The sequence below is a fragment of the Apium graveolens genome, chromosome 2 (genome assembly GCF_009905375.1).
Source record: "Apium graveolens cultivar Ventura chromosome 2, ASM990537v1, whole genome shotgun sequence".
Lineage (NCBI taxonomy): Eukaryota > Viridiplantae > Streptophyta > Magnoliopsida > Apiales > Apiaceae > Apium > Apium graveolens.
In genome coordinates, this window is record NC_133648.1 from 156746484 (window position 1) to 156755125 (window position 8642).

Consider the following 8642-nt stretch of genomic DNA (forward strand, 5'->3'; position numbering starts at 1 on the left):
AAGTAAGGAGTTTATATTCTTATTTTTCCTGCAAAAAGAAGCCAGATGGTTAGAATTTCCATAGTATTTCTTTCTGGGAGAATTAGGAACATGCACATAATTATTGCTTTTATTCACACCTTCCTTTCCATTCCTATTTTTCCTAGGTGGCTTTACCTTGTTTACATTCTTAATCTCTTTCAGCTTATACTTAAGCTGCTTCTTTGTCATTATGCCTATGTTAACTTCAATTGTCTTATCCTGTTTCAATTTTTCAGAAGTTGACTCTGCCTTAACTTTTGTCTTAGTATCTTTCATCTTTTCAGAATCAGACTTTACAGATTTAGCTACAAACTTAACAAGATTTAACTTTGGCTTAGTAGTCTATTTAACAATAATTGGCTTAATTTGTTCAGTTCCTGTTTCACTTTTATCATCTCCATAACCTAAGCCCTCTTTCCAGTTTCCACTACTTAATAAATTCTGAGTTGTTCTGCCAGAGTTAGTCCAAGTCCTGATAATCTCTCTTTCCTTTTCTAATTCAGTTTTTAGAGATTGATTCAATTTTAACACTTCATCTCTAACATAAAAAGCATCATCTCTTTCTTTCTGAGTGAGATGGAACATAACTAACTCTTTTTCTAAATAGTCATTCCTTTTCTTAAAAGCCAGATTTTCAGAAGTTAACCTATCACAAGTTAAAGTCTGATCTCTATAACTAATGAATATGGTTTTAAGATAAGATCTCAACTCAATAATATCATCAGTATGAAAAGCATAAGTTGTTTGAGGTACCTTTAACTCAGCAGCATCAGAACTACTATTAGCATTTGCCATCAAGGCATAGTTCATCTCATTATCAGAATATGAAGTGTCTGTCCAGCTTTTCTTCTTTGTGACAAGTGCCTTGCCTTTGTCACCTTTTCCTTTCTTGCAATCAGGAGATATGTGGCCTTTCTCACCACAGTTGTAGCATTTAACATTTGAGAAATCTCCTCTGTCAGACTTCCTTGCTTTGCCTTCATATTTTCTGAATCCCTTCTTATAAGAACTTCCACTTTTCCTGGAAAACTTCTTTCTCTTTCTGAATTTCCTGTAAGCTATCTTTGTGATGCCCTTCAACATAAGAGCACACAATTTCATCATCTCGTCATCAGCATCCATCTCAGATAGACTTTTAGTTTCTGAATCCTCATCACTATCAGAACTTGATGACTCAGTATCAGACTTTGTAATGAGAGCATTTCCTTTGCCTTTCTTTGAGACAGCCACTTTGGGGGATTCCTCCTCGGCCTTAAGAGCAACTGTTTTTGACTTTCTCCCATGCTTCTTTGATCCATCTCAAGTTCATGAGTTTTGAGCATACCATAAATTTCATCAAGAGTAGTTTCATCAAGAGTAGTTTCATCAAGAGTAGTTTCATCAAGAGTAGTTTCATTAAGAGCATAGTTATCTCTTATAGTAGTTGCCTTCAAATCCCAACTTTCAGGAAGAGCTAAAAGGAATTTAAGATTAGTATCTTCAAGATCATATTCCTTATCCACCGGTGACTAATCATTCAAGAGTTTGACAAATCTGTCATATAAACCAGTTAATGACTCATCAGGTTTTGAGTCAAAGTGCTCATACTCTTGAGTGAGTATAGTCATCTTGTTCTTCTTAATTGAATCAGTTCCCCGGTATCTTGTCTCCAAGGCATCCCATATCTCCTTTGCAGTCTTGTAGTTAATTACCCTGTTTGACATGACATTATCAATGGCACTATGCAGCAAATGCCTTACCTTTGCATCCTTGGCAATAGATGAGATATCTTCAGCTGTATATTCACTTTTCTCCTTTAGTACAGTCTATGCTGGCTGATCTGCAACTACAATAGAGAGCTTGGTTGGCTTATGTGGACCTTCATTAATTTTGTCAAGGTATTCTGGATCTGTAGCTTCCAGAAACATAGTCATCCTCACTTTCCATATGGGATACTCAGAAGGTTTCAGTATGGGAACCCTAATAGTCTCATATCGATTATGAATTTGAGTCTTTGGAGTTTCTTCTGTTTTGGTAGGCTTGGTTGGAGTTTTCTCTTCTTCAGACATGATTGTTTTGGATCTTTACTGTATATGTGTTAACAGATTGCTCTGATACCACTTGTTAGGTCACACACACTGTAAAAGGGGGTTGAATACAGTATCTAGTACAATCAAATCGAATTAAGAACACAAGTATGAAACACAGAATAATCTTATTAATGAAACAGTATTACAATGGGACCGTTCTCTCTTAGTGATGAACAAATATCACGAGAGCTGCTAGGGTTACAATGAATAATATTCTCGATTATGATAACACTTATAGTGTAAACCCTATGTTGTGTTTATATAGACACACAATTACAAGATAAACTTCTAATTGATATCGAACATAAGTCTGCATCCTAAAATATATCAACTAGTTATCTTTTCTTCCAAGTATTCTATTCTTCATAAAATTCTTCTCCATGCATATCTCTTCTTGTGTTTGTCTTAATCTTCTTTCCTTCAATCAGTCATCTTCCTTATCTGAATGTCTTCTTAAGTACTGATATTATCTCCTGATAAATATCTTCTGATATCTTAAGTTCTGATATCTTAAGTTCTGACTTTAGTATAAGTACTGATTTCCAGTTAAGTCCTGATTTGTCCTGTTAGTTAAGATCTGAAAACTAAACACAAATCATTATTAGACATGACATCACAAATATATCTAACAAATATATTGGAAGTGCTTTCGCACATGGATTTTTATTAATATACAATATTAATTAGTATTTATTTATCATATAGTACATATTTTTAATATTTTGGATACAACTACTTGATGTTAAAACTGTATTCACTTTTTATGAAAAAATACCTCAAACTTTTTGAAATTAATTAATTAAGGAATTTAATTTAATATTTATTGAATGTAAGTTTATAAGTTTAGTTCTAACTTAGGTGGGATACTGTCACTAAAATGTATATATAATTGACATATGAACCAAAAATTCGTGCCAATAAAAAGAGAATAAATAAATAAATAATTAGGAAATTAGGATAAATTGACATTAAAGTATCAAAGTTTAGTTATAATCTTGATTTAAAGATTTCTTTTTTATTTTGGTCATGGCCTCATTAAAAGATTGATAATTGAGAAAACAATGAAAAATTTTCTAAGATGATAATAATATAACTTCAAATTATACATTCAACTACTAAATCTAAAAAAAAATTAAAAGAAACCATGGCAGCAACTACATACCCCACTATATTTCAAATTAATATGGTTCATGATCAAAAATTATAAAAAAGTGAAACACTCCTTTAGTTCATCTTTAAGAGACATTAGACCTAAAACTCATGTAAAAAATATTTGACAGTCTTTAGCCAAAAATATCATGGTTCAGTCCATAGACCTATACATCAGGTGTAAATTGATCACAAGATGCTTTAATTTTAAGAAATTGTTGTATCAATCATTTGTCAACTACAAGGAGACCTTTCCAATATTATAAATTACTAAGAACTTGGTCGTGAAAACATGAATGATATTGATCACATTTTTCAAAAGGAAGGCTAACATAAAAGGAGACGTTATACTTGCTTCTTGACCCTCAGTTTCAGTAGCAGTCCATGCATCATCATGAAAACTCACTGCAATGAACAAAGATAATGATATAGTATTAAGAAGAATACACCAGAAAAACCCTTCCAGATCATTGACCATAAGTTGGAATATTCTTAGAAAAAATCCAAAAGTTATAAAAACTCTACATACTCCTTCCACCAAGTATTTCAAGAAACTTATGGGTAATAATAAATCGCCAGAATATTAAATATATATTATAATTTCTAAAAGAAGGTACTCACCTCCTGGAAATATGATAACTCTTTGTTGTTTTCTGATACTTAGGCTATTTGAATCCCTGTGACTAAAAATCAGCAAATACTGGAGTATGGATTTCTTCCAAATAACCTAAGTCACTTAATAGTTATCAACAAAGAAAGTCGAATACATGAAAACACCTTAAGCAACCTGATAGAAGTCAACACTAAAGAAGCTTGTCATTACCACCTTTAATGAAAATTCGAACGATCATGAGCAGTTATACAGAGGTTATACTATGTTACAAATTGAATGCCGAGAATGAGATAATAGATGAATTTGATACCTTATTTTGGATGCCCATAAAAACTATGATGAAAGAATATTTACATAATCTTGAAATTTTAAAAATGGAAATATTTGTAAAGAAGAGGCTGTTGCCTGTACTTTCTAAATTATAGCAATTGCGTGTTTTGTTCTTTTTATCTGGTATAAACCGATTGGAATGGGTTGATCTGGAAGTCTCTTAAATGAAAATAATGAGATACTGGCCAGGAAATTGCAAGGAAAACAAGACATTTGAATTCCAATATAAATATAACATTTACCTTTATTATTATGCTTTTTCCTCCAAATTTTTCAAACGAAATAAGCCACTGAAATGCAGATGAAAATTGGAATGGTAATGATTGTTGTCAGGGGAATCTATCGTCATAGAAATTCCAGACATGGGAAAAATCAACATCGGAACACTGCATTGGCTTCATCTGGATGCATCCACCAGACTTGCAATCTCTTTTTTGATAATCTTTTGGAGATTGTGGTTCAAAATATTCTGGAGAATAACATGTCATATTATTCTAATGCACTTCTTAGTTTTTATTTCTGTACATGAGAAGCAAGCACATAGACCAACAGGTGGGCCCACATAACCTATTATAACACTATGTTTATCTATTATAACACAAATTCCACAATAATGTAACACACATTTCATAATTATGTAACACTAAATGTAAGATACTGTATCAGTAAATTAGGCTAATGTAACAGTTAATATATAAATTTTTGAAATGCCATTCCTGTTTTCAGAAGAATCCCATAATATAAGTCCTAAACATACCACAACTACATGACCATTCAAGTAACTCCCAACTCCATCCACCAAGTCTCAACTCCATCCACCAACTAAAATAACTACACCAAAACAATCTACATTCAAAGTCTATTCACCAACCAAAACAACCACCACTACTTAACCGTTAAAAATAACGAAACTAGTTATGAGATTATAATAAACCAAATTCGATGATTACAAAATCTTAAATTGTGTTGCCTTCAGTGCCTTGACCTCGAGTGCCTTCAGTGCCTGGAGTGTGAGTTCCACTGGCAAAAGGAGTGCCATTCTCATCATGATCACTTGACTTGGTCACACAAAAGTTTCTAACATCAATGTTCATACCCGAATTCGCCTCGCCGAGTTTTTTTAACATCCAGGCCATCTTATCTTGGAGCTTTCTGTTAAACTTGGTCTCCAGCTCTTGAGTTATCTGCTTCAAATCAGCAGCACAAGGTTGTGGAGTAGTAGGACCTTTTTCCGAGCCGGCCATATCACCTCTCCTTCCGACCAGCCAATCTGGTCCATGTCTGCCACTGGCAAGCAACTCGTTTGCATCATTCCCTTCTTCCAGCACCTCCTAAAGGGATCTCTACAATAGAAATTTGCAATCTATTTGTTAAAGGTAGAACATGTTCAGGGTTATTATTTACCACTAGAAATATGCTTACCATTCGCTTTTCAATGGATTCACTATTTGATTTGTACTTGCGCCCTGGTTTGCGTTTACGGATTTTTAAATACACTTTAGCATCTGATGGAGACATCAAATTTGGGTATTTATTTTTATAAAATGTACAAAAAAAATGTACAGAGCAATGTCAGACTAGTTTGGCACCTAAATTGAATATTTTTTCTTTAACAATTTAAATGATGCCATACCAATTTTTGTCTAACAGCGGCAAGAGGTCTACGACCGAGAGTGTGCGGGTCAGTATAAGAATTACAACGGGCTACATTGTCCTTTCCTACAATGTGTCAAATAGAAAATACATTATTTTAACGCAAATAAATGAAACATAATTGTTAGGTTTAGGTGAAAATGTCTACCAGAGTGTACTCCACCATTTTCTTCAATTGGCTGATTTCGTTTACTCAATGTAATGACCACCTTTTCATTACTACTCCTTCTGTGAACTTTCTGAACATTCTGATTACAGTCACATTTACCTCACAATTATACATGTGTAATCTTTTTTAGTAATTGGATTTATGCTCCTTGACTACTTATAGAACGAATATGACTGATTCCACCTGTTCAATCAACACACACATAAAGAGATCAGTTTATCCATTCATGAGTATACAACATGGATATTGGAACTGTATTTTTCTAAAACTAACTTGGTCTATGGATCTTTGTGCTATGAGACGGTGATAATCGATTTCACTTCCTACGAGGACATTGTTACAATGTTCCTCCAACTTCACCAGCAATTTTAGAAAGATCCCACGTCGCATTCCATCCTGATTGCACAAATAAAATTTCCAGAATATCAGCAATAAATGCAGAGGACCGCCAAAAGAGTTTGCAATCAGGGAGAAGCAGATACATGAGTTAAATAACTCGGTAAAAGCAGAGTATTTATATTTGCATATAATTGACGTGTGCACCTAGTTCAAATCCCGAGGTGCTAGCTTACTGGTGGCAACAAGAACAGTCCCGGTGTAAAATAATCTGCTTAGAATTCCAGATAGGGCCACACTTTCTGTAAACTGTGGACTGGGAATCCCATATGCCAATGATCTGAACACTGGAATTACTTGAGGTGGAGAGTGTAATACATTACTAATTGAGAAGGAGTAAACAAATCCAGCATCATCATTGTTTAAATCATCACAAGGTGGCTTGATGCTTGCTGAATTAAGAAAAGAAATTGTGTCAATCAAATCAATATAGCATTATTATATCTCTCAAATAATTTAGAGTGTATGAATGTAAGCATCTTTGTTCTTACAAGATAAAAAATCTTCACTTTGGTTTGTTATTGTGCAGGAGACTATGCTAAAAAGACGTGATAGTGTTCCATTCTTGACCTTGTTCCTGAATCTGCACACGGGAATACGAATGAGAAAAAGTCATAGAAACTAGCAAATAAAAGAATGAAAATGGATGGTTTTTAAACTTATACCTACAAACCGAATAAGTAGAAGGTTGACCTCATGGAATTTTATTCCTTCTGGTATTTCGTTAATTGAGTATATTAGAAAAAATCTAACAATGCATCAGATGTAAAATGTTACTTCATTCGAATAAAACTTATTGCTCCTTGTGATGTGAAAGATCCTATTTAATTATATTAAAAGGATATTTCACATCACAGCGAGTTTTATTCGAATGAAGTAACTTTTACATCTGATGCAATTTGAGATTTTAGGTTGCAAGAAGCTTTCCCACCTCCGCTAGCAGTGTTCTTAGCATCTACACCATATGCATATGCACCACAACGTCAAAACACAACTTTGACACATTCTACTTAAAACCAATTCACAAATGGACTGCTGGAATATAACAGGAGAAGGAAAAATTAAATACCTTTTTAATTTATTTGTGCAGAGTAGGAAGAATAGAGCTTTGGACCACTAAAGCTTATAAAAAAATCCCGGCAGATAAACACACATCACTGGGTACTAGTTGTACCAATCTCTTCTTATTGACCATCACCATAAGAGCTAATTTATCCCAATTTTGATATCACTACCCCATAAATTCTCATAAAACTCGATTCTTTAATTATCACCAAACCCATTCATTAAACTTACCTAAAATCACATAATAAAAACATAAACTAATTTCTTGAATTACCCATTAGTTAAAAACAACAAATTTACAAGCTAATTACATAAAGAAGAGATTTTTAATTGAAAAAAGATCAATAAAATCAAGAATTAACATACCCTTTGTTGGTGTGAACATACCTTTCAACTAACTGTAAAACCAAATCCCTTGTTTGTGGATTAGAGCCTTGTTTCCCACCCTACCGCGAGATCTCCTTGACAGGCCTAAATAAGATAAGAATTTATATTTAGCATACATATGCAGAAGAACTTATAAGTTGCACAAAATTTAGTGTTAATAGCTTACCTGAGCTACCACCCACACAATCACTAGAAGCTTGTCTTGACCTTTATACTTTGAATTGTACAGATCCGATATCACATAAACCCTAAAAATCCGATGACAAAATCAAATTCATATATTCAATTACCCAATACATATTAAACAGGAACCGTACATACCCATAAGTTGTACAGATCCGATAACAAAATCAAATAATATCTTCAATTACCCAATTTGAAACCCTAAAATCTGCAAAATCAAATAAAGCGAAAAAAAGATCGAGATGCACAATACAATGATTGTGAGTTCGTTTAATCATAGAGGCATCACCGTTAAGCGGGAAGAGATAAACATAGAGGATAAGCGAGAAGAGGAGGAAGGGGAGAGAGAGAATGGAGTGAGATGAGAAGAGGAGGATGGTGTATTTAGTCGGTGTCTTTTCATTTGGGGGGAAATCTACCGTCCAATAATTCACTTAGTAATCTGTTTATTTTCATATTTTATATTTTAATTATTATATTATTATTTTTAACAGATTATTATTTATTAAATAAAAAATTATGAAATTAAACTTTGTATTTACGTATAAATCAACTTTATACTTTATAATATATTATATATTATATTATTAAATTATTAATAAACCAG

At 33.1% G+C, this 8642-nt stretch overlaps 1 long non-coding RNA gene across 5 annotated transcripts; it reads right to left on the minus strand.

The window, feature by feature from the left end:
• Positions 1-5155: 5155 nt before the first annotated feature.
• Positions 5156-8420, minus strand: LOC141706108 (uncharacterized). 5 transcript variants are annotated; one of them, XR_012568638.1, is made up of 12 exons: positions 8174-8420; positions 8019-8100; positions 7853-7936; positions 7470-7696; positions 7066-7355; positions 6892-6983; positions 6577-6792; positions 6278-6400; positions 5984-6187; positions 5816-5901; positions 5605-5687; positions 5156-5525 (listed from the first exon to the last, which is right to left on the minus strand). It is a non-coding gene; the product is annotated as an uncharacterized LOC141706108 (long non-coding RNA). The 5 variants fall into 5 exon arrangements; XR_012568637.1 differs by having other exon boundaries at positions 6548-6792; XR_012568640.1 differs by having other exon boundaries at positions 6278-6792; positions 7470-7606.
• Positions 8421-8642: the final 222 nt, after the last annotated feature.